Raw genomic sequence first — 27569 nt, forward strand, 5'->3', positions numbered from 1 at the left:
TAATAATAACATATACAAATGTGTGGTGGGGGACTTACGAATCGTACAAGATGAGTATACATTAGTTCTTAGCCCTTTTGAAAAGCCCATCTCTTATGGGCAGTTCCAGCTTAAATGTGCCCTCATGGGAGATATTTGTTGCATGCCATTGGTGACCTTCTTCTTCACATGCTAGTTGTTTATATGTGTCTAGTTTCAGTCATTCTGATTCACAGACCAGCAACTAGGACCCATTTAAATTTTTGCAGTTAAAACATGTGCATGTTATTGTGTTACATTGAGGGAGCCTATAGAAATGAATGGGCTTTCAATGCACCAAAACATCGCAAAAATCAGGCATGTGAATACATTTGTAATACAGGGCTTTATGGTGTGTTGCAGTGCATTTCGGCACACATGTACAAATAAATGGCACAGCAACACATATAATGTGTAAAGATATAAAGGATAAAGATAAAAGTGGGCCTTACACAGCAAATGAAAGTCACTAATACACTGGAATTTCCTAAAGCCCATCTGAACTTTTAATTTGAATCAGCTAAATACATTCCAGGTGTATCAAAACAAAAGGTCTTCAAAGTCTGACCATTTATTTTCTTTGAAAAGCAGCCCCGGCCTAAGTAGATGTGGAAGCAGTGATCTCTCTACAGAGGTCTTACATGACCCCTGTTAAGTCAAAGCTAGAACTTTTCCGTCAGTAGAAAGCATGGGCTTTGTGGATGCCAGAACTATAGTTCTAACTCCACAAAAATCTGCAAACGCCTATTCTGCAGCATGCTGAATGTTGTGATAATGTGTAAATAACCTCATATGAATTGAATATTAATATTGATATAAAAAATAGCCAATAATTATGTAGGGTAAAGCCACCTCTTTACCTCTGCTGCCTATAGACACATGCCTACTGTGCCCAATGGTAAATACTCTCTACCTGGAATGCATTTACAGCTAACCTATAAAAGCGGTTCCGCTGGGCTTTATCTCAGTACTTGTTAAGGTCAGTGATTCATTTAACATTAAACAAAACTTTGTCGTGACACGAAACTAGTGTTTTATAGAAGACGAGGTCTGCAATGGAAACCCACATATGTCTGTCATGACTAGGTATATGACAGGTGCTAGTTTCAATCTAAGTGGTTGTATTACATTTATCTGAAATAAATGCAAATATAGAAAAAAAATGTTTTCCAGAAATACCAGCATGGTACTGCAGTGTCTTGTTAAAATAGGGCTTTGCAATTAGCAGGGAAATTATCTAAAGGTAATGGTAACTGGAACTGGCAGAAAGTGTTTTCTACATTTGTGCAGGTTCGTACAGATAAACAGATGCACATGTAAAATAGTTTACAAGCTTTTCAGAAGGCCCCAAGATGTTTTTCTGAGATTTTTAAACCACCTATAAAAGGTGTCCCCAGCCAATACATTATTAAGTTATCTTTCAGTAATTGAAGATCTCAGAAGACTTGGGCTAATGGATAAACCACCTATAAAGGGTATCCCCAGTCAATACATTATTAAGACATCTTTCAGTAATTGAAGATCTCAGAAGACTTGGGCTGATGGATCCTGAATTAGAAAGGCTGGAACCGGAATGTATTGCTATATGATGAGGTCTGTACACTCATAAGAGCCCAGTCTGAACATCTTCATCCCTTTGACAAAGGCGATGATCTTTCTGTGACACCCTACTTCCAGCGTAAATGTGTAGCCAGCTTGAGTTCTTGGCTGGTTTACATCTGAGATCTCTGTATATCTATGACTTGTGTGTTATCACAGGGAGTGTTCTGGATGTCTATCTTAGATGTCTATCCTTTCACTTGTCTTTCCCTACTTATTTAACCTGTCTGGTAGCAGTAGCAGTATACTGAGGTATTTGTAGTCATCATTTATTAGGAGGAGAAATATAGTGTTGTCTGTTTGTGACACAGTCTACCTAAGGATGCCTGCCTGTCTTTGTTAACAGCTCTCAGTGTCCTAAAGGAAAGCAGATGTTGGGAGAAAAATGGAGGCTGCCATCGCTGAAATCCTTATTCTATGAATTGCCTGCCAGTCATAACTGATCTTCTGACTTTAGTACTTTCTTAACCTGGCCATAGATGAATCAAAATGTCGCTGGTTCATGTCTGCCATCGCTGTTTGACACAAGTTAATAGAATACAATGTCAGAATATGCTGTCAGAATACAGTGCCCTAGCGGAGAGGATACCTCATCCAACCTTTCCTAAAACCAAGAAAATAAAGGTGACAGGGCAGGGAGCGGATTAACAGCTTCATCTCTGTTCCTGTGTGCTATGTGAAGGGGGGGGGGGGTGTATTCCTTCCCTCCAATCAGCTCCCAGAGCTCTCCTCACTGATCTCTATGAAGTGCCACATCAGCTGTCCACCCCCTTTTAATGAACTCTCATACAAGTTTTAAAAACTTTGAATTGAAGAGAAGACTGCAGATAGACAGGTACCGTAGGAGGATATGTTTAATCTCTGTGTATCACCTGAGGCTGCCACTTCACTTGATATATGTAAGGGTTTACAACTACCTAGCCAGGGAAATTTTTATTTGCATACTTGTTACTTGTTCCTGGTCCGTGATTCAGAAGGTAGTGATACCATAAAATCAGCACAACAGCCAGGCAACTAGCATTTTCAGATAGGAAGGTCTGCAATGACAAGCCCCATATTTTATCAGCACTGGTTATCTTTAGAGTTTCATTGTTTCCACTAATATGGTCACTAGTTTTCAATGTGATTGGAATATATCTTGCTCTGTTTAGTTTGTCACAGCTGGCATCTTATCTCTGGTCTGTTCATGTTGTCTTGTGCCTAATGCCTAAGTGTGCCTAAATCTGTGCTCAGTGTTTCTGGTCAAGAATGATAATTAAGCTTGCATAGTATTGATTTGGGCTACCTTGGGGTCAACAATGGTCATTTTACGAAGAAAGGTCTAATTATCCCTCAAAGAAATGTTCTATGTTGTTAGTAAATCTCAGGGCAATGGAGATAATAACTTTCTCCTCAGAGGGAGGAAAACAAAGGCAAGACTGACTGTGTGGAACTTCTGCTCACCAGACAAGTCCAATTATACAGGCCAGATCCATGCCACTGTGTGCAAGGCCTTAGAACTGGAGCTTTCCATCTTCCCATCTATGGTCCCCCTTGGCATTGCATTATTCTTAACTCATACTCCTAAACATATCATTTGTCTAAGTCATCTGCTTATTATTCTTGTCTATCTCCATACTTTCACACCTTAATATGTGTTTTACAATGTGTACCCTGCATATTTATATTGCTTTCTGGCATTCATAACTTAGTACTGATGAATGTCCTTTTAAGGTTAAAGTGGAAAATCTGACAAACCTCCTGTTGTGATTTCACACCAGCTCAGTCTTTGCTTTTTAGACTTTTCCTTTACAAGTGTATACTTGTTTCTGATAGATCACAAGGCACTGACCCTCACCTGTCTAATAGAACGCTTTGGTTTTGATCCCTTCCATGGCTTTCATTTTGCCCTTGTTATTATGTATTTGTCCTTTTTGTTCTCAGCACTTAGAGATTCCAGATTCCAAGTCTATGTCTTGAAGTGCTGTAATCGCAATTACAGCAAGCATCACTTTGCTGAAAAATAAATGAGTTCATTTTCATGGTTTGCCTCAAGTATTGCATCAGTCCTTTATTTGTAAAGATAATTTGATTACAAATATCACAAAATATCACCACAAATAGCCGGCAGCACCATGAACTGTGATATTAGTTCATGTGAAAAATTTGTACTGTATATAAATTGGTTCTTTCAGAGACTTACAATCACTTAGTGACATATAGAAGTTCCACAGTGCCTGATTGTATTGCAACCTTCTTTAGTAAGTTATGTGCTTTTCCATAGATGTTATGCTGGCTGGAACAGATCACTGGTACCTAGCACAACTTTTCTTTCATTTCAAATATTTTTTATTAAGGCTTGAGTAAGTTACAACAAGAAAGACCTGCAAGGTAGCAAACATGGAATAGAGTGGATGGTGCTAACAAAGTAAACAACAATCACTCTGAGTCAAAACCATGACAGATTATCAATGTCAGCCGAAGCAGTAGAAGAAGTCTAGGACTGTATAGATTCCTTATGATGGCAGGTTATGTCAAAGTGATCAGAAGAACAAATAAGAGCATAATCAAACAAACAAACCAACACGCACCACTAAATCCACAAGGGATAGACCATTAAGACCACTGGATGTACATATATACAATGTATACGAGCATGACCTATTCATAAAGGATCTGAGATAGAGATTACCTGAGTCCAACCTTGCCAATTATTGAGAAATGTTGAAGAGACTTGTAGCCTAAGTGCAACAATCTTTCATAGATATATGCAGAACTGACCCTATGGATTAACTCTGAGATATTGGGAGCTAACATGGACTTTCGGGAACTTGTAATAGTTACACGGGCTGCATTAAGGATGTGGGAAATTACTGCATGGAATTGCAAAGGTATCTTATTCATATTTAGGCCCAAAATAGCCAATTCTGGGGACAAGGCTATAATAAGGCCAGTTACTTTAGCAATCAGTGTAAATACCGCTCTCCAAAAGCTTCTCAGACTCTAGCATTGCCAAAAAGTGTGTATTAAATTCCTCACTTCCCCTCATTAAAGCCAGCATTGTGAGGATGTATCCGAATGAATCTTTGACAGTTTATTTGGGTTTAGTAGCCCCTTTTCATAATTTTGAGATGGTTATCCCAGGCACATAATAGTTAGGAGCACTCAAAATCCTTTTCCCATGCAACCGTACTCTTAGTTTTGGGGAGAGCTGCTGCATTTTGTGTGTATTTACAAAATTGTGATATACAAATGTCAGCATGTACAGAAATTCACAAAATAGGATGCCTATTATTAAAATAACAAAGCTGTAGCGTAGGGAAGGATTTATATGTAGTCGTGTCTAAAGGAAGCTCTTTTATATATACACGTAGCCTTGTCTTGATCAGGTTTGAACCCGAAAGCATGGAATTAGATACTCTTAAATTGATAGGGGAGTATCCAAAAGGATCTGTTGAGATAAGGGTACTTGAGATTCCCATGCACATAAAGATGTCTGGATAGAAGGTATGTTAGGGCATGATAAAGGGAGACCAGTAGATCTAGCTAACAATAGAGCCAGTAGGGCTCTATTATAAAGCAAAGCTTTTTCAATAGAAACTCAAAGACGGTCTGATGGTGAGTCAAACCAAAGCATGCAGCTGTGCTAGCAAGACTGCGTTTTGGTACTTTTGTAAGACAAGGAACCCTACTCCATCTTTGCTCCTAGGTCTAATGAGTAAATTAAATGTTGTTTTTGGAGTTTTGCCTTGCCATATAAACTTCCTGAAAAGTTTCTCAACAGTATGGAAAAAGCTATGAGGCAGGGGAATGGGAACTGTCATAAAATATTACAGGATTTTAGGAAGAAGGATCATTTTTATAGCTGCTATGCAGCCTAGCCAGGTCAGTTCCTACCTCTCAATATGGATCAAATCATGTTTGTATTATGCAAAAGACGGGGATAATTAGCCTCATAAGCAGTACCTAAAGAAGGTGAAAGAGTAATTTCTAGGTATGCTTGTTTCTTGTTTGATTCCCATTTAAATGGGAACTGCGATTTCACATTTTTCACTACAGAGAAATTCATCCCTATGGGTAGAATAGAGGATTTGGAGGCATTTAACTTATAGAATGAAACAGCACTAAATGTATCAAGAACACATTGCACCGCTGCCAGGGAAGAAGCTGGATTGGTAAGGGCAAGTACTACATCATTGGCAAATAAGCCAATTTTAAGAACATAGTTAGCTACTTCTATACCACTGATGCTTGGGTCTGAACAGACTATCTCAGTCAATGGTTCCATTAATAGAGAAAAAAGCAGTTTCGAGAGGGGACACCCTTGACGAGTACCATTAGTTATTTGGAATGTATCCAAGAACACGTTGGATGAAAAGATGTTAGCAGGTGGGCTGGTGTATAGGGCTGATATGGCCGAAAAAACAAACCCATAAAAGCCAAATTTGTGAAGAGTGGCCCTCAGGTATTCTCAATGAACCCTATGAAAAGCTTTTTCAGCATTGAGGATAAGAAATGCAGTAAGGGTTTTCACGGTTTTCCACTGTTTGGATAAGATTAAACATTTACCGGGTACCCTCAGAGGCCTGCCTACCTTTTACAAACCCAACTTGATCTGCTTTGATAAGAGTGGGGGTGATATCCGCAAATCTATTGGCCAGGGTTTTTGCATACATTTTCAAATCAGTATTGAGGCGGGAGATCAAGGTAAAACATTTTTTTTTTTGGGGGGGGGCTTCTTGCTCCTTTTCTGGTTTAGGCAAAGTGATGATCGTAGAATGTAGCATTTCCTCTGGGAAAGAGGCAGAGGATTCAGCATAATTGAATACTTTATTAAGGTGAGGAACTAAAACGTAAGCATACGTTTTGTAATATTCATCTTGGAATCCATCAGCCGCGGCCCGCGGGAGATTTGTTTGCAGCTAAGGACTTGATTGTTTTAAAGATTTCAGAGTCCTATAGTTTAACTGGGTCAACATCTTAGAGGTCACAGAAGGAGGGTCACAGAGTTTAAAACTTAAGTGATGAGTGCTTTCTGGGGTTGAGGAATGTTAGGGTCCCCTTGTAGGTTGTACAGTTTAGCATATTACTTGTGGAAGGCATTGGCAATATCCTTAGGGTAGAAAACCTTAGTGTTAGTATCAGAAGACCCATGCAAAAAGCTTTGTGAGAACAACATATATAAAAAAATATTGATCTCTGAGTAGGAATTCCGGTGAAAAAACTCCTGGAGCTTTCTCTGCAGGGAGTCACGAAAATGATTTTTTGCAAAGACACATTGTTACACCACATATATGCTGGTAAAGTGGCATTTTTTTCAGTTAGAGAAATAGATATCGGTGCGTGGTCTGACTTTGTGATAGAATGTATGCTAGTCGATGAAACCATGGTCAGCAAACTAAGTCTGATAGAAATATGTCGATTCAAGTGTAGGACTTGTGTGGCGCAGAGTAGTATGTAAAATCTCTTTCTGATGGATTTACACATCTCCAAATATCATATAGACCTTCTTTATGAAGAAAGGTTTGAAGACCTCATAGTAAAAGTTTACTCTTTCCTATCTTCTAGACTTTAGAGAAAAGTAGCTTGGCCCACATACATGTTATATGTGATGTTGTTGAAATCACGCACTAAGACAGTAAATCGGCCTTGAGGATCCCAAACAATATCATGGGGACAGAAGGACACAGAGTTCTTGATGGTGATCATTGTTCCCTGTTTTTTAACATCGGCATTTACCATAAAATGAAATGCATCGGATACCTTGACCTTGTGCAATCACCTGGAGGCATTATTCCTGTGCACCTGTGTGAGGCTGGGATGGGGAGGGTGTGATCATGAGGTCCTCAGTCTCATTTTTGCACTTTTCTACTATACTACTGTTTGTATAGTATTTTATTATTGTTATGAATAAAATGAAAATTTTATATACCGTAAGTGTGTCAGTGATGTCACTTAGAGTGTGTTGTCCAGCATCGACATAGCCCCCCTTGTCTCTTTATATTGTTTTCTGCTATCTTCCTGGGGTGATGGTGCAGGACCTGATTGTTTGGATGTATATCTTCTGCTTCTTGTTTTTTAACATCGGCATTCACCATAAAAATGTGAGGGTAAAGTCTGTGCGTGCATTCAGACTAGGGATGATCGAACTTTTGAAAAGTTTTGAAAACTTTTGAAAAGTTTGAAGGCATGTGGCTCCGCTCCTATCACACCTGTATGTGTGTATGTGTATATATATATATATATATATGTGTGTGTGTATATATACCCCTATACAGAAGTTCAGATGTTATGCCTGCCTCCAAAGACGCCCAAAAAATGCCCATAAAAACGCCTGCAACAAAAACGCCCAGGTGTGTTGTTGCAGGCGTTTTTTGGGCATTTTTTGGGAGGCAGGCATAACTTCTAAACTTCTGTAAATAATTTCATTAGCGCAGGCATAGGGTTCCGCTACTTTCACACCTATATGTGTGTATGTGTATATATACATATATGTGTGTGTGTATATATACCCCTACACAGAAGTTCAGATGTCATGCCTGCCTCCAAAGATGTCCACAAAAAAGCCCAATAAACGCTTGCAACAAAAACGGCCAAGTGTGAAAGTAGCGGAGCCCTATGCCTGCTCTGCTGCAATTCTAAGACAAATGATCTGTTTTCTATGGCGGTCACCCTGCCATAGCAGTCAGAGTTAGTTCACCCTACACTACACTACACTACACTACGGTCACCCTGACACTTAACACTTTCCCTACAGAAACTAGATTATTGAATCTAACTATAGTGGAAAATAGTACCCTAACTACACTAGATATCCATTTCCTCACACTAATAATAGCTAAATGACACTTTTGAAGCAGGAGTAACAGAACTGCTTCCACTCTCTTCCACAGCCCCTGTATTACAGTGCTAGAGATTTGGCCGGGGCTATCTTATATACTGGGGGGCGTATTCACTACTGATTGGCCTCTGGACCCCCTAGTCACTCCAATCACATTCCTAGCATCCTCCTGCCCCCTCAATTGGATTTTACTAATGTTTCTGGTCCAATCATGGGCTTTTAAAGCCCAGCTCCTGTCCTATTGCATTTTGGTCGGTTCTGGTTGCCGAATTCCGAACTTTTTCCGCAAAAAGTTTGGAATTTGACCGAATTTTGAACAGTCAATGTTCGGGTCGAACCGATGGTTGACCCGAACCGTTCAATCATCCCTACTGCAGACATATCACATCTCCATTGGGTCGTTTAGCTTCCTGCCAAATAGCTTTTCTTTTGAATGGGCTGTTCAGGCCATAAGCTTTAAGAGCCATGAGACTTCAATAGTAACTCGATAATACAAGGATTGGTCAGTTCTGCTATGGTAGGGTCAAGACATACTAATGCTTTTGGTACCCAAGACCCTTCAAGTGGTCTAGTACACAGCAGAGTTGAGTAGAGTAATTTGAGTGAAAAAGTGTTGTGGGGGGGATAAACAAGAACAAACCAACAAAGTTCAAGAAACTTAAAAGTAAAAATTAAGAGACAAATCTCTAGGAACTGTGAATACCACTTTTCCATCAGGGGGGTTATTGTTCAACAGAGCCATACAGAAGGGAACATTTGAGCAGACCATGCATGGAAAAAAGGAGTACTGTAGGTGAGAAGAAAGGCAGTTCTGGAGGTCAGTCACGGAGGGGACTGAACCGAACAAGAATCATTTGGTAGTAGACCCTATTGTTTGGCAAGTTTCAGCCCTTCAGCCACAGACGACACTGTGTAAGAATGTTTGTCCTAGGTAATAAGTAATTTAGCTGGAAATCTCCAGTGATCTGTGACGTTGTGATTCCAAAGTAGTTTAGTCAGAGATACCAGCTGTTTTTGGGCATGAATTGTGTGTTGTGACAGATCTGAAAATAAAGAGATGCCCGTATATGGGTAAGGCAAAAGAGCATTGTGTAGACACAAACACAAAAACCTCCTGCGCCTAGAAGTGGGCCTGCACAATGTGAGTTGGCTTTACTTCCTTTCTGGATAGATGCACCTTGTCTTGCTGCCCTCTTAAGACCGGTGGAGTCTGGATCAACTAGAACCATAAAAAGAAAGAGGGTGCAGAGACCTAGTGCATTATCCTAAAACCATCGCTTTATTCATATAAAAAGTGTTATACTCACAAGAGGACAAATGTATCAGGCACAACACATAGTACAACATCATCCAATCCACACTATATCCTATCATTTGGTAGGAGAAGGTAAAGATCCAAATGGCTAATGCGTTTCAAGGACTAGCGTCTTCTTGAAGGCTCTGACACTAACTGACGCTGGCTGGGAGGTACACCAACTGACTGACACTGACATCACCAGTGACACTAATACATTGAGCAATGATAATACTATACACTCTCACTGTACTAATGACAATGGCTGTAAGGGGGTTAACATCCTTGGGTAATCAAAGGGTTAAGTGTGTGCCTAACAAGTGTATAATATGTGCTGCTTCTTACTAAATATGAATTAGTTCCATGTGATTGGACACAGTCAACAGGTCTCAATCATTGGTTGCAACCTGTTGACAAAATCGGGGGGGGGGGGGGATCCCGTGAGTGGACTCTGATCCCCAAAGACAGTGCCAACAATGTTCAGGTATGTGATTGTGCCTATATGAGCAAGTGGTTCAGTATTTAAAAACTCCTTTTTCTGTACTTTGTTTTTCTAGTTGTGATGTTTTATAATTGTTCTACTGGGAGATCAAAGGTGGCACAACTCATATTCAGGTGGGATGTAGGAAGCACAGATATGGAAGCATTGATCTGTAAAGAAGTTGTAATAGCAGAGATCTTTGGTTGTCTCATGTGAAGGGTCTCCAGTGCCAGCTTAACCATTTTAAACAACTCCTGTAGCATGTTCTTAATCTCTCACTACCTCCTGTAGAATGTCTATAGTCTCTAACCATCTTTTGTAGCATGCCTACAGGTGCTTACAATTACCATTCAGTTACATTTACCGAATATTAGGGGCAGCTATTTGATGATATCAGGGGCTAACATAAGAGGTTTCCTTTATGAAGTAACTTGACCACTGCTGTTTAGTGGTTGTGGCCATTGCATGAGAATGATCAAGCTTTGTGGGGTCACTTAATGGCACAGCTGTTTTTTCCAGTGACTGAGTCCTAAAGGGTTAGCTAACCTTTACAAAGAAAAAGCTGCCTGTGCAAAAAAAAAAAAAAAAACTGTGCATCTTTGACCAAAGTTGAATAACTTCCTTGAGATAGGTGTAGGCCATTTACCCATGGCAATGTCAGAAAAACTCCCAGAGGTGGTATATCCACATCCTGCCTTGTTGCTAGGGCATTGCTTTTACACCCGGCTGTTACTGCTAGCCCTTAGCAACATGGGAGCAAGCTCTATCTCCAATTGAAACCCCCTTATATGCCCTTTTGCTCTACTGTAGCAGAAGCTCTGAGCTCAGCAGTGCTACAGTGGAGGAGATATGGCACTTTTCCACTGCAAGTACCGGCTCGGCTCTACTCGGCCCTGCTTGGCCCGGTTTGCTTTTCCACTGCTGGTACCGCATGGTACGGTGTTGGAACGGTTCGGTACAGTACGGTATGGTTTGCTTTTCCACTAAAGTAGTACTAAAGTTAAGTGGGTGGGATGTGGGTGGGATAACAACGATTCTCTGACCAATCAGTGGCTAGTAGTGACTGCATGCAAAGGATTGTGGGATATGGTACCGGGTATGGTACCTCTTGGAACCACAATCAAGGTGGTACTTTTTTTGAGAGCCGTACCGTTCGGTTCCATGTAGTGGAAAAGCGCCACTGTACCCTACCGTACCGAACCATTCCTACATCGTACCATGCGGTACCAGCAGTGGAAAAGCACAAAAGCGAGCCAAACCGTTCGGTTCCATGCCGTGGAAAAGCGCCAATAGTAAACCACGCATGTAGGGGTTTTGAGAGCTTGTTCCATTTGATAGGTGGTTGAGCAGTAACAGCTGGGAGTGGCTTAGCAATGTTCTAACAACAGGGCAAGACAAGATGATGCCATCTCTGGAAGTTTTTCAACCAGGCGTTAAGGGGTAGGTAAATGACCTAGGGCATTATTCCACTTTGCACAGATCCACCGTTTTTTTTTTTTTTTTTTTTATCTGCAGGTGCCCCTTACCTGTATAGATGATTTTTTGGTAAAGGTAAACTAACCCTCAGATATTTACTAATTATTTTCTTCTGGTTAATTTACAAGTTGAACAAGTTATCTTGCAGATGGGGATGCACATTGCCCAAACATGCAATGAAATATGCATATTCATTTGCGTTTATACTTGCTGTGACTGGAATGTTACCAATAGCTACAATCACATTAAAAGGGACAGAAAGCAAACGCAAAGCTGGTGATCATAGTCATTTGACCTGACAAAAACTGTTGCCTAAACATTGCTTTGTCATAACAATCTGTGTCCCTCTATCCGCTCATGAAGGCACACAACGCAGATTGTCGGGTCATGAAGGAAATGTGTTTGCTAACAAATTATGGACATCATTTATGGACAGTCTTTTTAAGTGTGAGTGATGTGAGAATGTGTAGAGCAGCTGAGACATGCTGACCCTTAATCCCAGGAGCCAGCCCTATTTAGCAACATTTCACTAGTATCTCCCAGGGGAATCCTCTTGTCTTTTCTGCTGTGTATTTTCAGGGTCTGTTTCTCTGTGGATTTTTCCTCCAATTGGTTTTATGATTCACAGTTGTGCTATAAACTCTCTTACCATAAAAATGAATAACTTAAATTATGCACATAGACTTGTGTACAAAACAATAGTGTACTAAGTTTTTTAGAACAGTGCTTTGCATGGCCTTGTTGGCCTTTGAACCTGTGATCATGGGAGACAAATTGTACTTTTTATTTGTACTTGTGCAGAGCAATAGTATTTAGCCACATGATGTTCTATACCAGGGGTCTTCAAACTATGGCCCTCCAGTTGTTCAGGAACTACAATTCCCATCATGCCTAGTCATGTCTGTGCATGTCAGAGTTTTACAATGCCTCATGGGATGTGTAGTTCTGCAACAGCTTGAGGGCCGTAGTTTGAGGATTCCTGTTCTATGGTGTTGATTTACTAAAGGCAAATGGGCTGTTCACTTTGCAAGGGAATTTGCACTTCTCAATGGAATTTTCCCTTAGCTAACTAAATCTGGTAAAAATTGACTTTGCAAAAAAATAACCAATTATGTGTAAGAAAAAAAAAACAAAAAAAACCCCAACATTTTGTCATGCACATGATTGAACGATGGAGGTTTTCAACCACCTCTCCCAATGATTCATAAATACGCTTGCACAAATTGAGGACGACAAATACATTTTTCCCTTTAAATTAGTAATAATTTTCATTAATCAAAAGTTTAGGGAACAAATGGCAACCATTTGTTGGACTGGATTTTCATGAATAATAATTGAGTAATAGTAGTGTGAATTTGTAGTGTTAGTGATTGCACTCCAATTTTTTAAAAGTTTAAGGGACTCCAGAGCATGTGTATCACTATGTCAATGCCTGCACCTAGTGCATAATGGAGTATATCTGTGTTCTCACTGATGTGACTTTTGAGGAGTATGCTAGGTCCTGTAGGATGAAAGGTTGACTGAGTTTTTGAGTTGAGAATATTGATACTTTCTAAACAGACATAGCATCACACTATTCTGCGTCCAATGCAATCTCATGCCTGTTTCCCAGCCCTTCCTACATAGTAGAGAAAGGAAAAGTTCTGGATGGCCACACTCCAATGCAAACACCTTTATTGACGTGATAATTCCATACAACATAAAAGCATAGGAGACACTAACAGCAAACAGCTAACGCGTTTCACACCGTTCACTGGTGCTTAATCATAGCTGACCTTTCTGCATAGTAGTGAAAACCTGTTCATGTTTTGAAGCACCAGTCCTTTATAAATAGTAGAAGTGATGCTTCTTTTAGGTTCTACACTGGTTACATGTGTAAGGGGTATCAACTTATGACCAATTGCAAAGTTTTGATTGTTCCAGCAAAGCACTGTGCAGTTTTGACTACTTTATACAGTATTAGCAAATACAGCATAAAGCATCCCTTAGTAACAAATCTTAGGTTACTTCCATTAATTTGTCTCCTCCAAAGTGACAAAACATCATCTTGGAATAACAGACAAAAAAAACAAAGCAGAAAATTACAACTTTATGAGTTTGTTCAGGAAAATATGTGTCTTTTGATATCATAGTAAATCTTGTGCAGGTCCAGGGTATGATAGCATACAGCTAGCATCAAGGTGTTCAGTGTATTCAGTTAATGTATCTTAGAAAGTCAAATCCTCATATATTTATATACCGTATATACTTGAGTATAAGCCGACTTTTTCAGCATGTTTTTTCATGCTGAAAAAGCTCCCCTCGGCTTATACTCGACTCATGGTCTCAGTTACCTTTGCCCCGGTCAGTGGGCATGTGCCACTGCTGCTCGGTAAAGCCCGTGCACGTTCAGCTATTCCCGGGCAGACAGCGCATGCGCAGTGACGTGTTGGTGCCGGGTGGCGCCATTTTTAAATTTAAGGCGGAAAGGTAAGTGAGACTCCTTTGCAGCACTGCAGGTAAAGGTAAGTGATACTCCTGTACCATGCCCGCAGCACTGCATCTCCTGTACCATCTGTGCCATATCTGTGCCATGCCTGTGCCATATCTGTGCCATGCCTGTACCATATCTGTGCCATGCCTGTACCATATCTGTGTCATGCTTGTACCATCTGTGCCATGCCTGTATAATCCTGTGCCATGCCTGAAGAACCATCTCCTGTGCCATGCCTGTACCATCTCCTGTACCATTCCTGTTCCATCTCCTGTACCATGCCTGTACCATCTCCTGTACCATGCCTGTACCATCTGCTGTACCATGCCCACAGCCCTGCATCTCCTGTACCATGTCCATAGCCCCTGCACCATGTCCGCAGCCCCTGTTTTGGGTCTCGTGGTGGTCCAGTCGGGTCAAGTAGCTGCTGCATTTCCCACCCTAGGCTTATACTCGAGTCAATACGTTTTCCCAGTTTTTTGTGGTAAAATTAGGTGCCTCGGCTCATATTCGGGTCAGCTTATACTCGAGTATATACGGTATAATAAATATTTAGCAAGCCATGCTAACAGGCTTATTTAATAAGATTGCATTTTACTGCCGACCGACCCTGGACTGATGACTTCTGATAATTCTAAATGCACTTTACACATCATCTTTACTGTTTGCACCACCTTAATAAATCTTCTTGGTTTTGTGCATCTCACTAACTGATCAGCAGATCTTATAGACACAAAGCAAAAATGGTAATTTGGGTAATGTGATATTTCTTGGCAGGCAACCCTATCCCTTTCTCTTCAGCCCAGGTAGAAATGTAGATGCTTAGTAAAGACAAACAAGTATGAAAGAAAGTGACTATGTGACTATATTGTAATGAGAACATAAAACTCCTAGGGCTATTCTTAGTTTAAAAGTAGTTACACCTTATGGTAAATGCATTCTTATCCTTCGTCCCCAGTTAATAACTGACATAAAATACATTATAACATTTAAATATTAAAATTGTTTGAACTGCTGAGGTATTCATTTCTTGAGGGTTTCACACATTTCAAGTAAAGATGAGTACATTAAGCAACATTTTTGAGACTACCCTATTATTGTAGCCTTTATCTGATGAGATGAGAGATGCAGAGTTCTGGTGGTCTGTATAACGATTCTACAGGCGCCACCGTGTGGTTATCATATGTATTGTGCCGACACTATTGTGCATGCTGTACAGATCATGCTGCAGATATCATAAGCTACACCATTATTTCTCATTGTTAAAAGGAAGAAACACGAAGAGTGAATTAATAGTTTTAAAACACACTTTTTATGGCTCTTTTAAAACATTATGTAAAGGCACAGGGATGTTTTTAAAAAAAAAGAAAATGAAAAATAATAATGAATAATAAATAAATAGTCTTTTTAAAAAAATACCCATTTATGGCATATATAGAGCATATATGTTTTTTGTTTCTTTATACAGGGAAACTGCTCTATAGAAACTGGTGTTTATAGGAAACAATAATTCCTGGAAATGTATATAAACCAGTTCAAGGCCATCCCAACAAGAAGGAACTTAGAGGAGTTCATCATTTTCATTGGCTACTAGATCTGTTTCCATGACAATGTAACTTGCATGGGTTTCTGCCTTTATTGCTAAAACATACATTATGTGCAACCATATCTAGCTTGTCATCCATCTGTTCAGCGAAATGTGCATTCTTTATCAATATCTGCTTTTTTCTGGGGTGCTTAATATTAGTTAAAGTGTATTTCTGATTTTAGTTTTCCCCAAGCTTTTAGTGTATTGTGATTAAAAAATAATAGAGCATTTCACAGATAAACATGTATGAATTCAATCATTTTCATGAATCAGTATAGCTAAAATAATATTCCTTCTTGCATATCATTTGTATTCTTCATCTTTTCTACTGCTTATGTAATTTGTTCAGGTTAATGTTTAAATCCAGGAAAATATTAATATAATTAATAAAAGGTTTATTTTTGTATAGATGCACTTAATATTAAATGATAGCCATATGAAGATTAAACACAGGGTAGGTACTCGTCTCTTTCCCTTCTCCTTGTCACCTTCTCTCTGCTTATGCTGGAGAATAAAAGAATGTTAGGCTGCCAAATTACTGGTGGCAGTGGGGAGTTTAAAGCAGTAGTAAAAGTAAAAAAAAAAAAAACCTTCAAGGTAATAGCATAATGTGCTAGGATGCATTGCATCCTAGCACATTATGAAAGACTTACCTTGAAATGATGCGCTGTCACCGCTGCAGAGGCTTCAATCTTCAGCCAGTCTTCCTTTCGGGTTTGCAGGCTGCGGCTCCCTGAATGGCTGAGCCACTGTGACATCACTCCTGCGCATGCGTGTGAGAGTCACAGTCATGGCACAGGGCTCCGAAGGAACAACCGTTGGTATACCGTTCCTTTAGAGCACATGCGCGGTGACATCACCAGCTGCTGCTCCCTAGAATATTTCCTAAACGGTGCATGTTTAGGAGATATTAATTTAACCTACAGGTAAGCTTTATTATAAACTTACCTGTAAGTAAAAATACAAATTCTGCATTTAGTACCACTTTAAGTATGGAGAGAAGATAAAAGTAAATAGAGACGTTTTAGCTGGAAATTTGAGGATGGTTTACTCTGCAGCTACTGAGGTCCGTGAAGGCTTTCTTAAAAGTAAATTTTTGCTTGTTAAAGCAAAATTGCAGCCAGAAATAAGACAAAATGAATCACACATTAAAAGATACAATAAAAAAAAAAAGCAGACGTTACTGCAATATATATAACTTTAATCCAGAAATGTCCCTTGCAGTACTTTTTTCTGCCACTGGATGTCCTCGGTCTGATGGCCATCATCATTCAACACACATCCACTGATCCCAGATTTTCCTGGACTTACACTAGGCTGTTGCTCTAGCTGCATAAACAGATGCTTCATGCTGTACATACCACAGTACCTGTGTAAATATGGCATAAAAAAACATTTCAAAGAACAGAAGAAATGTGCTGTAAGAAATACTTTCCAGTCCATCATTCTAACAAATGTGCACAGGCTGGGTGCGCAGAAGAGGGAGAACGATATTTTCAGAGACACTGCTGCTGATCTGGGGATGAAGAAATAGTGGAATCTTTATGGATAATGCGAACTCTGGAATGGGAGGAAGGACTATTTTCAGGGACATTACAAAGTTGAGTCAAAGGTGGGGGTTATAGAGATTTCCAGATACTGTCTTAAGCAAGGACATTTCCAGGGACAATGCAGGGCAGAGTCAGGGATGAGTGGTTTTAATAAAAGGGATAATGCTAAGACAAAACACTGTTGTGTTGGGAATAGAAAAGAGTGACATTTCCTGGAATAGTGGAAAAGGATGCATAAATGTTTTGATCACCCATGGGATTATAGTGTCCCCCCCAGGACCTTATACTTCCTTTTCTGACCTTCTGTATTTGCTAGCTTTCTAAATGGAGAGAGAGCAAAGAGGTTCCTTTGGTATCAGCCAGCAATTTATACCTCGGGGAGAACTTCCTCGTGTTGCCTTATTATGTGGTTGCATTTTTTTTTTGGGGGGGGGTGGGGGGGGGGGTGGGGGGGGTGTTTAAATGTGATAGTATATGGTAATTGATTGTGTTCCTTGTATCCTTTTAATCACATTGTTCATCCTTATAAAGGGACATTTTAGAATAATGTAATGCATAAAACATCCCTTTGCAATGTTGCATTCTATTTTACATTTCAGTACCATGAACAGCTCAGTAGCTGCATCTCCCACTTCCTTCACTACTACTGTGGGATGTGTCTGCTGGGCAGTCAGAAAGCACAGCTGTACAGGCAAAGGTTGGCTAAGGATTCTAGATTTCAAGTGCAAAGTGTTGAACTTTTACTCATATTTTATTGAACAGACTATTTTTACAGTGTAAGTAAAGGCAAAACTTTTTTTTGTTTTTGTTTCCTTTTTGGATATAGTGAAGAGGGATTTGAAAAAAAGCTCAGTACACTTTTTTTTTTTTCTGAGCTAAAATACAGCCTATTAATTGTAATGTGCCTATGCACTTAGGCATGCAAAGAAGCGCCATGCATTATCAATTAAAAAAAAAATAGAAAAATCTGCTTTTTTTTGGTCAGTAATTTACGCCTCGTGCGCACGAATGTGCACAAATGTGCGCAAATGCCCATCTACATATAGTGCAGAACAAGAATGTGAGAAACATCTCAAAAAGTAGATGCTCAAACAGGAGGGTCATGTTCAAGAGGCCTTATCAGCGCCCCCAGAGATTCACCATCTCTATTTGTCCTGTATACCGTTATTATCACAAGTAAAAGTAATAGTGTCAAAAATTTGGGATTGACACCAGAACAGTAATAGAGGGGAAATCATTTAATGGAGACACCCCTCACTTTGAAGGGATTTCCTCTCACCTATTTTTTTTTTTTTTTGGCCATGGAGCAGAAAGTGATGGGAAATCTCCAGGGATTATAACCCTCCCTTACTCTTTTCAAAAATGAAATAAAAAAAAAAAAAAAAAAAACAGTTGCCCTTAGTTTTACTTTAAGGTGTTTGCATAAGCCTGAACCTGTGTTACACAGAGAATGAATACAACATTTTTTTAAGGGATTTTTTACACCAATAATCACAGATTTGACCAAAAAATTTTATGTTTATATTTGTATATAAAACAGATTTTTTTTTCTTTGGTAGATGTACCAGCCTCTAGTGGTATTTATATTGATGACTGAAGGTAAGATCATTCCTACCAATGCAATGAATTATGACTGTTTGTCATTATCTACTTCAACTATTTTTTTGCCTTTAGGAATGCATCCAGCTCCTTTTTTAACTGCTTGCCTACCGCCGGCCGCATATATACTGTGGCAGGCTGGCTCAGCTGTGTGAATCGCCGTACCTGTACGGCGGTTCGCGGGAGCGCTCCTGGGGGCGAGCGCGTGCCGCCGGTGGTGCGCACACCCACCGTCACTAGGCAGCGGGGATGCGGATCCATTGGAACTGGTGGCACCGATTGCGCCGGGCACCCGCGATCACTCCCCACTGAGAGAGAAGTAGGGTCAGCTGTTATGAAAACACGGTTCTCTCTGAAATGATCACAGAGCGCCTGTGATCCTCCTATATAGGATCACAGGTCCTTATGATCATTTCACTAGTCCCTCCCCCATACAGTTAGAAAACACTGCCCTAGGCTCACACTTAACCCTTTGATCACCCCTGGGTTAACCCCTTCCCTGCCATTGTCTTTATTACAGTAACAGTTCATATTTTTAGCACTGATTAGTGTAGCAATGTCACTGGTCCCCCCAAAAGTTGCAGTCCAGCTAAAAATCACAGATCGCCGCAATTACTAGTAAAAAAAATAAATCTTTCCCCTAGTTTGTAGACGCGATAACTTTTGTGCAAACCAATCAAAATACGTTTATTGGGATTTTTTTACCAAAAATATGTAGCAGAATCCAAATTTGCCTAAAGGGTGTTATGTAGCAGAATGTGAAAAATATTGTTTTTTTTTTTTTTTTTTTCAGAATTGTCGCTGTTTTTTTGTTTATAGCACAAAAAATAAATATCGCAGAGGTGATCAAATACCACCAAAAGAACTCTCTATTTGTGGGGAAAAAAGGACATCAATTTTATTAGGGTACAGTGTCGCACGACTGCTCAGTTATTCGCTAAAATAATGCAGTGCCGATTCGCAAAAAATGGCTTGGTCATTAAGGGGGCAAATCCTTCCGATCCAGAAGTGATTAAACAATCTACTGAGCTGGCCAGAACCAGTTCTTGAGAGAATCTATTCCACATTTTCATAGCTCTTAATTTGAAGAAACATTTCCTTATGTAAAGGTTAAACCTCTTTTACTTCAGACGTAAAGAGTGCCCCCTTTTCCTCTCTATTGACCTGAAAGTGAATAACTCTACAACATACGGACTATTTTTACGTGTTCATCATATCCCCCTTATTCTTCCCTATATCTTTTATAAAGATGTTAAAAAGTAAGGGTCCCAACACTGTACCTTGGGGTACACCACTGATACCCTTAGACCATTCAGAGTAAGAATCATAACTACTACTCTCTAAATACTCTCTTTTAGACAGTTTTCTATCTATTTACAAACTGAATTTTCTAAGCCTGTAGACTTTCATTTACATATTCGCCACATGTAGGGGACTGTGTCATATGCTTTGGTATACTATATCCAAAGCCACTCCTTTGTCTAAGTTTTTGTTTACCTCCAAAACAGATTTGTTTTAAAACTTTGGTCTTTCGTGAATCTTATTTGTGAATATTATTTTCTATGGTCCTTTATTAAACTCTCAAGTATCTTCCTGACTATAGGTTAAACTAACCGGTCTGTAGTTATTTGGTAAAAACTTTGATCTCATTTTAAATATAGGCACCACATTGGCCTACATACAATAGTAGCATGCCAGTTAATAAAAAGGGGCTGCTAGGGTTGCATGCCATTTTTGTGACAGTATCTTGCCTAGCAGCCCAAAAAAGGGCCAGAAGTGAAAAGCAAAGTGACAAAGCCATCATTCATTGGTTTTTATGCAATTTGACATCCGGTAGGCACATTTTCTAAAACAAATCTGTGGAGTTTGAGTTGAATCAACTTTTGCCTGACAAATTTATCACTATTGACAAAGAAAATAATTTTTGCAAATGAATGCATATTTTGTAAGTTGCTTTGAAGTTTTCTACATGACTATTTTTTGCATGGCTCATGAGGGTGCACTTCAAAATTTTTGGATAATGTAGGCAGCCATTAAATACTCCTCCTAACAATGCATTCATCTTCTTTTCTTATAAAAAGGCCAGTGCCATCTTTTTTGGGGCATTATCCAGGGTTAACATCCAGTGGCGGCTGGTGCTCCATGGGCCGGGGGAGGCGGTCCAGCCCGCACACCTAACCTCCCTGGTCACCGGCCCACTCACCCTGGGCAAGCAGCAGCGGCGACTTCCCCCTCAGTCTCCTCCGTGGGTTTCCCCTGCATCTCCTCCCTCCTCCTCCTCGGCCAATGGCATGGCCTCTCCTTTCGGGCCAATCGGGAAACGGATCTCAGGACCCACTTCCTGATTGGCCAGGAGGAGAATCAGTGTGGCAATAGCGAATATTCATTCGCTATTGTCACACAACTGAGTGGGCTCAGGGTGCTATACGCCCCAAGCCCACCCTTTTTTTTAAGCCTATTAGAGCCTTTGAATCTAATCACGTGTTTAAAAAAAAAAAACATTGGAATCCATGCGTCCGGCGCCCTGCATGTAGATTAGGGAGCCGGATGCATGGATAGGGGTGCCGGCGCCCCTAATAGATGGGCCGCCACTGTTAACATCTACTTTCCAGACTAAGAATTTAAGAACACATGTAATGTAAGAATGTAAGTAAGGACACATGTAAATTATTGTACAAATGGCTGTTCATTTTGAAAGGTGAAGCTCTGGTTATTGCCACCATCCAATTATGGGCAAGCAAAATACAGTTTTTTCTTATTTTATTGAATTTCACTGAATTCCCTAAGCAAAAGGAAACTTTCCTTGCAAAGTGCCAGTTGCTTTTCCTAAATCAACCCCATTGTCTTTTTCATCTCAGCTGCCCTGCTGATGCCTCTCACTCTGTGAGCTGCCACAAAGTTTAAAAATGTGTCCCAGAGGAGAGTAAAAAAATGATTTCACTCAGTCTACAGCAGACTGATGAAATTATTCTCCCAACATGCAGTCGCAGGATGAGGTTTAGTCACTTTAGTCATAATGCCAGGGGTCAGGAGTGCATTATGCATGGAGTGCAGGAGTGTATAACCATTGGCCGGACTGGGAATAAAAACTAGCCCTGGAAATAATTTCATACCAGCCCCATAGCATTATTATACCAGCCCAACAGCATAACATCATTATTTTTTTGTTCATAAAAGGGAAAACCATGCATTTTAAAGCACATTTCAAGAGTGTATTATATATAGATAAGACAGATATAAAAGCACATCAGACTTTATATATATATATGTGTAAGAGAAAATTCCAGTTAAAGGTAGGAGAAATCATTAAGGGGGACCCCATGGACTCTGGCAATGTGGGGGGGGGTTTACTGATAGAAGGGGGAGCCTTTATATCAATGCCCTCTTACATTATTGTATTTATTCCCCACCGGGCGGCGCTGTCCCTTACCTCCTCTCAGGTGCACCGTGCAGGGCTCAGTTAGTCGGCTCTGGTTTTATCCTATAGTCTCCTCTCCACAGTCCACATGCATCTGACTTCTCCTATGACCCCCATCCTGGCAGCACTCCAACTCTTGACTCCTCTCCAGACCCCCCCTTAGAGACTGCAGACATTATAAAAGACAAGAGATGGTCAGAGGCTGCGGCCATGGTACAAAACATGGTTAGAGACTGAGAACATAGTTATACAGATAGGCAGGTTGAAAAAAGACACAAGTCCATCTGGTTCATCCAATAAAAAACAAAAAACATGATACGGGAGATGGTCAGGGATGGCAGACATGATACAAGAGATGGTCAGAGACTGCGGACATGATACAAAAGATGGTCAGAGACTGCAGACATGATACAAAAAATGGTCAGAGAATGCAGACATGAAACAAGAGATGGTCAGAGACTGCAGACATTATACAGGAAATGGTCAGAGTCTGCAGACAGGATACAAGAGATGGTCAGAGACTGTGGACATAAATACAAGAGATGGTTAGAGACTTAGGACATGATAGAAGAGATGGTCAGAGACTGCAGACATGCGACAAGAGGTGGTCAGAGACTGTGGACGTAAATACAAGAGATAGTTAGAGACTGAGGACATGATAGAAGAGATGGTCAGAGACTGCAATCATGATAGAAGAGATGGTCAGAGACTGCAGACATACAAGAGATGGTAAGAGACTGCATACATGATACAGAAAATGGTTAGAGACAGAGGACATGATACAAGAGATGGTAAGAGACTGCAAACATGATACAAGAGATCTATGCAGCCTCACAAGTGACCATCAAATGCAGCCTCACAAGTGCCCATCAAATGCAGCCTACCAGTGCCCATCAAATGAAGCATACCAGAGCCCACCAAATGCAGCCTTATCAGTGCCCACCAGTGCCTGGATCACACACATCAGCAATCTCCTGCAGTGTTAGGGAGCTTGGATTTGAATTGCCCAGACCGGCCACTGTAACAAAGTCCCGCCTCCTAGACCACCTCCTATGATACACCTCACACTGATTCAATTTCACAGCATTGGATTAGTGTTCCGTTTATCACAGAAGCTGGTCTAGGAGGCGGGACTTTGTTACAGTTGCAGCCAAAAATTTCAGACCCAAGCCTTGCGTGTGGCGTACACAAGGAGAGGAGGAGGGAAGGGAGGACTTCAGTGCCCCTCCCCTCTGCCTCAGCTGGCGGCGAGCCCCCCCCCCCCCCCAGAATCGGTCCTGGGCACCGCTGCAGCCACAGCCCAAAGCGGCCCCAGGGCAGGCTACCTACCTGGAAATTTCCTCCTATCCCGGTAGGCCAGTCCAGTCCTGTGTGTAACACTGGGAGTACATGGCTCAGGGGTGTTTTTCTATATGACTGCAGGCCTCGGGATTGCATAACTTAAAGAGTGCAGGGTCAAGAGTGTGCAACACAGAGACTTCAGGGTCAGGAGTGCATAGCCCACAGAATGTAGGGCTCAAGAGCACGTAACACAGGGAGTATATAGGTCAGGCAGGGAGTACAGGGTTCAGGAGTGCCTAATGTAGAGAGTGCAGGGGTCAGGAGTGGGAACACAGAGAGTGCAGGGGTCAGAAGTGCATAGCATACAAAGTGTAGGGCTCAGGTGTGATAACCCAGTGAGAGCAGGGGTCAGGATTGTGTAACACACAGAGTGCATAAGTACATATCACACAGGAGTGTGTAATACAGGGAGTACTAGGTTCAGGAGTGCCTAACGCATGGAGTTCGGGGGACAGGAGTGTAAATCACAGGGAGTGCAGGCTCAGGAGTGCATAACACAGGGACACAGGGGTTAGGAGTGTGTAATGCAGAGAGTGCAGGGCTCAGAAGTGTGTAACACATCATGATGGCGACACTATGATTTCTGCTGTGTATTTAGCTGTTTGCCTGGAGATCAGTGCCATATAACAACCAGTCAGTAACCATGTTATGTTCAGAAAATGAATTCTGATTTCTCTGGGTCATGGGAGAATGCCATTGCTGGACTCCTGGCAATGTTAGTTGCCGGATTGTGTCTAGTTCAGTACATTTGAGTCTCACACTCAGAACATACATGATGTAAACCTTGTCAAAAAAGCAAAAAATTTATCTGTATGCATTTTCTAGGTCAGAAACAGTTAAAGCCAACATCCATCAGCATGACTGCCAAGGAACTAATATTTTTTAAAAAGAAAAGGACAACAGCTTCAGCCTACATTATTTGCTAATTACTGCTGTAGTTTAAGAATACAAACACTAATTTGTTATGGTCTGTGCACTTTTGCCACTTGCTGCTTCCACCATTCAGTAAATGTGTAGCCCCCCTACAAACAGAGCTCAGTGGGACATTGGCTCAGGCACTATGTTTGTGTTTAGAATTTCTTAGCTGAACTCCAGGAAAAGAAAAGGTCCTTCCTTGCTGTGGGGCTGTTCCCTTCCTACTATAAGGTTTAGACTGTTAGGGGTTTATTTACTAAAGCTAGAGAGGGCTAAATCAGTCACACTTCTGCAGAGAAACCAATCAGCTTCTAACCTCAGCTTCTTTGGCTTTGGCAATAAAACCTGGAAGCTGATTGGTTTCTCTGCGGAAGTGTGACTGATTTTGCCCTCTTTATTTTTAGTAAATAAGCCCCTTAGTCTCTAGAGGGACAGGTAAAGCAGTTTTATTTACCTGATTCTCCTCTCCTGCAGGCTCCTTCATGCTGCTAGCCTGATTCTGGCAGCCTCTTCCCCCCTTCACTCTGGTGGTCAGATGACTCTGACATAATCAAGGCCATCCCCTGGACCAGTTTTATCAACCTTCTTCCAGTCATGGTGCCCTTGAAAAGTAATTTTAGTCCTGAGGCAACCCAGTCTTAGTTAACATTACTACAATCGCATGCATTCCTGACACACAGACAATTGTGCTGTTCTTTAGCTGACATACAGGGTGCCATTAACTCCTAATAGTACCTCCAAAGCATTAGCAAAGGAGGTGCATTTTTGGGGCAGCACAATTTAAAAAAAGGGTGTTGGACTTCCTTCCCTGCATTTTTGCTGGTAGGGCAATCAATTGAAATGAATGGGTTGTCTCCAGGGCCAGATTAACGTAGGGGCTATTGGAGCTGCAGCTCCAGGCCCCTACCTTTTATATAGGCCCCGGGTTGGCCATATTCACTGTTACCGCTCTTCTGTCACTTGTAAACACAGAAGTCTGGCTTCTATGCTCGCTTCCCCAGGCAGCACCCTCAGAACCTCCCCACACAGCGCGAAGGCCGGACAAGGAGGGACAGTTGCCGATGCATGGATGTGTTTATGGGCTTCAGAGACAGCATCCCATGTTGAATTAGGCATGCATGGCTGCACCCTTCCTCCTCTGGGTGCATGGCAAGGCACGGCCCTTAAGGCCCTTCAAAATCCTCAGCACCAAGCCCATGATGCTCTTAATCCGGCCCTGGTTGTCTCCTACAGTCAGCAGTCAGCCGTACATATGTGAACCAAGGCCTTGTTCACGTATGAGGTTGGGGGGCGGTAAAACCATGCAGATGGTGTGTTTTTCCTATCCCAACTGCTTCTACTTTAGCTGCAGAGGCAGCAGCCAGGGTCATTCATATGGTGTGGCTGTGGCTGAAAGTTTTCACTCAGGTGGATGGGGATGCGCTGCAGCCATTAGGCCCCTTTCACACAGCGACGCAGTCCATTCTGCTCAGCGGGGGTATCAATCCGACGATCCCCGCTGAGCAGGTGGATGACAGCTCTGTCTCTGCTCTATGTGCAGAGACGGAGCTGTCAGATCCCCGCTGTCCTCTATGGGGAGATTGGATGAGAACAGACCGCCTGTCCGTTCTCATCCGATCCCATCCGATCTGATCCTCCAGATGGATGGAAAATAGGGTTTCCATGTGTCCAGATTTCACAGACAGGATTGGATTGGAGAGCAGCGGGTGTCAGCCGAGATCCGCTGCCCCATAGGGATGCATGGAGCATCCGATCAGGTCCACCTGAAAAACTGACAGGCGGATCGGATCGCCCGTGTGAAAGGGGTCTTAAGTAGTGCAGCATTTAGGGAGTTTAAAAAAGCAGTGAGGTGAAACGTTACATCTTCCCCACCTGTAAAATGCCTCTGAAAACATTGAAAACATGAACTGCTTTTTTGAGGCGCCTCAGTCCTTGCCGCTATTGTAAACAAGTCCTAAAAACAGGGTTAGGGGTTAAAGTAATGTACATACATATAGTACATGCACATACTGTATAAACACACACATACATATACATACATATAAACACTCACAAATACATACATACACACACACATAAACACTTACATGCATACATATATACATACATACATATATACACCCATAGCCTTTTTTTATATTGCAGTACTGTACTTGCACTCACAGTGCTGGATACTATACTTAAAGCGGAACTTCACCCAAAAGGGGAAGTTCTGCTTGTTTGCACCCTCACCCCTCCACTGCCACGTTTGGCACTTTTTTGGGGGGGAAGGGGGAGCAGGTACCTGGTTTTGATGGGTACCCGCTCCTATGTCTGGTCAGATCGACAGTACTTGTAGCTGGACTCAGGAAGACACCTTCACCTTTCACTGATTTCACTTTCCTGACAGCAATTTTCTGCCCTGACCTCCCACTTTCTCTACTAGGATGCTGCAGGACCCCCGAGGAGCTCAGGCCGCACCCTGTTTGAGAAAGGCTGCCATAGACTAAATGACCATTTAACCCTCGTAGTATTGGGCCGGCCAACTACAAAGGAGGACTTTTTACTGGAGTTGGGCTTTAAATACTTGTCTATGTAATATGTTACTGTACTGTATACCATTGGAGGTATTTTCAGGCAGTTGTGTTTCACACATAAGGAAACACACTGTAATAAGAAAAATATGCACTTTGTTGATTGAACAGTAAAGGTAAAGTATAAATAATGAAGATGGCATGCAATGACAGTTAAAACAAGAGCTCCCAATTCCAGCTTTGAGTTAATCTGTAAAGTAGTCATGAATAAGAGGAAAATGACTTGTGGATGTGTTTTGCAGTTTCAGCCCAGAGTCGAGGCATTCTTACTCTTTATAAAGAAACAGTATATTCTTACTGTATGGTTTGTTTCCTAGGTTACAAAGATGGAGAGACTGTTGCTAGGTTACCCCCTCCCACATTCCATTGCTGGAAGGATTGAATCTGGAAAGCACCTCCTTTCCATGTTTAACTCATTTCAAGC

The 27569-nt window shown here is 41.3% G+C and overlaps 1 protein-coding gene across 1 annotated transcript in view; it reads left to right on the forward strand.

Annotated features, from left to right (window-relative positions):
• The window catches only part of GRIN2B (glutamate ionotropic receptor NMDA type subunit 2B), a 1006559-nt gene that overhangs the window by 517049 nt on the left and 461941 nt on the right, over positions 1–27569 (forward strand). The gene's annotated exons all lie outside the window — the stretch shown is intronic.

Source organism: Pelophylax lessonae (genome assembly GCF_965119305.1).
Source record: "Pelophylax lessonae genome assembly, chromosome: 8".
Classification (NCBI taxonomy): Eukaryota; Metazoa; Chordata; class Amphibia; order Anura; family Ranidae; genus Pelophylax; species Pelophylax lessonae.